The sequence below is a fragment of the Photinus pyralis genome, unplaced genomic scaffold (assembly GCF_008802855.1).
Source record: "Photinus pyralis isolate 1611_PpyrPB1 unplaced genomic scaffold, Ppyr1.3 Ppyr1.4_LG4, whole genome shotgun sequence".
Taxonomy (NCBI): Eukaryota; Metazoa; Arthropoda; class Insecta; order Coleoptera; family Lampyridae; genus Photinus; species Photinus pyralis.
The window spans coordinates 22,146,845-22,149,812 of NW_022170511.1; positions in this window are offsets into that span (position 1 = coordinate 22,146,845).

The following is a 2,968-nucleotide window of genomic DNA, read 5'->3' on the forward strand; positions in this document are numbered from 1 at the left end:
AAATGAAAAATTAAACAAACTTTGGCTCCGAAAATATGGCCATCCCAGGCTTCAACGCGCAGCATTACCCTTGATAGGATATTATGAGTCTCCTTTCTTTCATATAGTCTAAGGTAAATACTAACTATACAGAGAAGACCCCTCGGATCATAATTTCTTTACAATAAAAGGCATAAAAAAAATCTTGAAGCGAAGCTGTGCACAATTACCGTCGTCATGTTTCCAAAATAGTTCTGCTCACCAGTGGTGGGCTGTATTCCAGTGGCGTATCAAATTTTTTTTAATGAAACACCACATATTTTATTGCAGATTTTGGAGGTACTCGAAAAGTAAGAAACCTAACGCGCCGGCGCGGCGGCTAGGTTTTCAATTGTGTGACAGACGCTTCCACTGTCACATAATTTTTTTAGGTACTTAAAAAAAAATAAAATTTTTGATTGATCTTCGCCGAATGTCCTATATTTTAGTGCATTTTTTAAAAATTATAAAAAATGTGGTATTCTTTGCGTTTTGACCGCCAGTCCGTTCATCCGTCTGTCTCGACCCATTTCTGCCGTGTTGAACTACTTTTAAGGAAAAGGTTCCTGTAGAGTATATCTTGAAGGTATGCCAGTCGGTCATTTAGTTGTCTTAAGGGAGGGTCCTCCCATGAATTATTTGCTGAAGTGCAGTTTTTGAAACTGAAACGTTCATAACTTTTACATGCGACAACCAATAGGTCTTCATTGTATTCTAATGATAGGCCTAATCGAAATGAATTGGTTTGGTTGTACAAACCATGGTTTTCGGGTAAAATTGATTTACAACTTTGCTGATTGATTAGGGGAGTAAAATATTTCAATATAAAGGAATTATTGAAGTATCTATGGTGCGTAAACAAATTTGACACCCTGTATATTGTATAACATTTGTAACGACTTATTTTCTCCTTTACAAAGCATTATTATTGTTCACGGTATATTTAGTTGTTTAAAGATCCTCGTAACTTTTAAATATATGACTCCCTCTATTATTGGAATTTAGCAACGCAAGTTTACCGCACAGTGATTGTAGATTGTCCACTTTCATTTCCCTCTTTCTTTTGTGAGCCGTAACAAAGTCCACTTCGTTTGAACAAACAACTGAGGCGTTAGTTAGAACGTATGGAATCCATCCATCATCCATATTTATTAATGTCTGGCGATTGGATTCATAGTTTGGGGATTCCGGAAATATTGTTAGGACGGATTCACCTAAAAACTCCAATACTGAGGATATAATTGCGTTTTGCTGTCTTATCGTAAGTACCGCCATTTGCATTTTCCGTAATTGAAGTGTACACTTCTTTAGGTTCGGCTGTAATTTGTGTATAACAATTTTTCCATCGAAAATAAAATTGGTGCTTCAGTTACAATTAGTCCTCTTATTTAAAATTATGTACATTTTATAACATCAACGAAGAGGGTTATCTTTGATTTCTTTTAGGGTTCAAGTTCCGGTTCGACTTTTATTTTTGCCATTTGTTTGAATAATCCAGTATTTCTTGTGGTTTCTAAACTGATTTTTACTGTTATTACTACACTCGTATCTTCTCAATTTCATACGGGGAAAGTTAATTGAGAAATTGAGTGGCGCTCAACTATTGGTAAGTGCAAAGAAGGACGAAAATCAGATGCCAAAACGAACTACCGCTATGACAGATCTCAAGCTTGTATTTTATTGTTTAACCCTGAGTTAGTTTGAGGAAACGTAGCACTAACTCCATCAACCGTCATACACTGTACATACTTCGTACGATCGTAACATTGCATTTTGCATTCTCTGTGTATTAAACTGAGATTTTATTACCGTTTAACCTTATAAAATGATACATGTCACACATAGGTATCTAGGAAAAAACGCGTCTCAAATCTTCCTCTACTGTTTCGCTTTCTTGAAGAGCATTACGAAGGAAAAAATATGTAGTAATTTTGAAGGTGAAAGCTTAATAATCCCGGTGCATAGTGAATCATTAGCTTAGGAAGCGGGTAACCGTAATTACAAATTACGAAATGTCCTTGTCGCAAATATTCACTTTAAACGTGGAAAATGGGCTTAAAGTGGTTAGGCGCTAATAAAAGCTTTGTAGCAGTATACGATTAAAACAAGCCTCCTTTTTGGTTTTCGATTACACTTGGAAAAGTAGCACATTATTATTTAGAACTAATTATGTTTGGTATACCAACCGTACACATTTATTATCATGAAAGGGCGTAGACTCTAAAACGAAATGGGTTGTAAAGCAAAACGGCCCCTAATACATTGTTTATTGCGGTAATGTAATTTTTCGCGCGGTACTAATTTGCTATGTGGGATTAAGGGTGATGTAAGATGTAATTTATGGGGATCACCTATACTGTGAAAATGTCGTTTATGCGATCCCAACTGACAACGAATACAAACAGTTCGTTTCATTTAAAAGGGTAGGTGAGATTAGTGTAAATGTAGACCGGATTATAACGTCGAGAATAACCCTTTAGAACTTAGGAGGTTGAAATGCACTCGTAGACATTGAGGACGCTATGTACTAACTTTATACACCGACCATTGGCCAAAGAAACAATAAGTTTGTCCATTAGTGTACTCAATTTAATCTATACGAACAAACGAAGCAATTACATAAATGCAACTCCATTGTACAATTACTGCTTGAAGCTACCCAAATTACAAACTAATATTTCTAATACCTATACAGATACGGAATGCATTTGAATGTTACCAAAGATGTCGTGTGGCAGAAATTTAATTAGATTTCATTTATCCGCGGTGGAAAAGCTACCTACGTCTCAGTTATTTTCCTAATTAATGGGGAATTTGATTAGGTACATTAGGTACATCTCTCATTTTATGATCAAAGAATTTCATTAAAAAAAACAGACCAAAAAAAGCTATTTAAAAAAAAGTCTTCTTATATAGAAGATGAAACATATCGAAGAAGTTATATTCGATC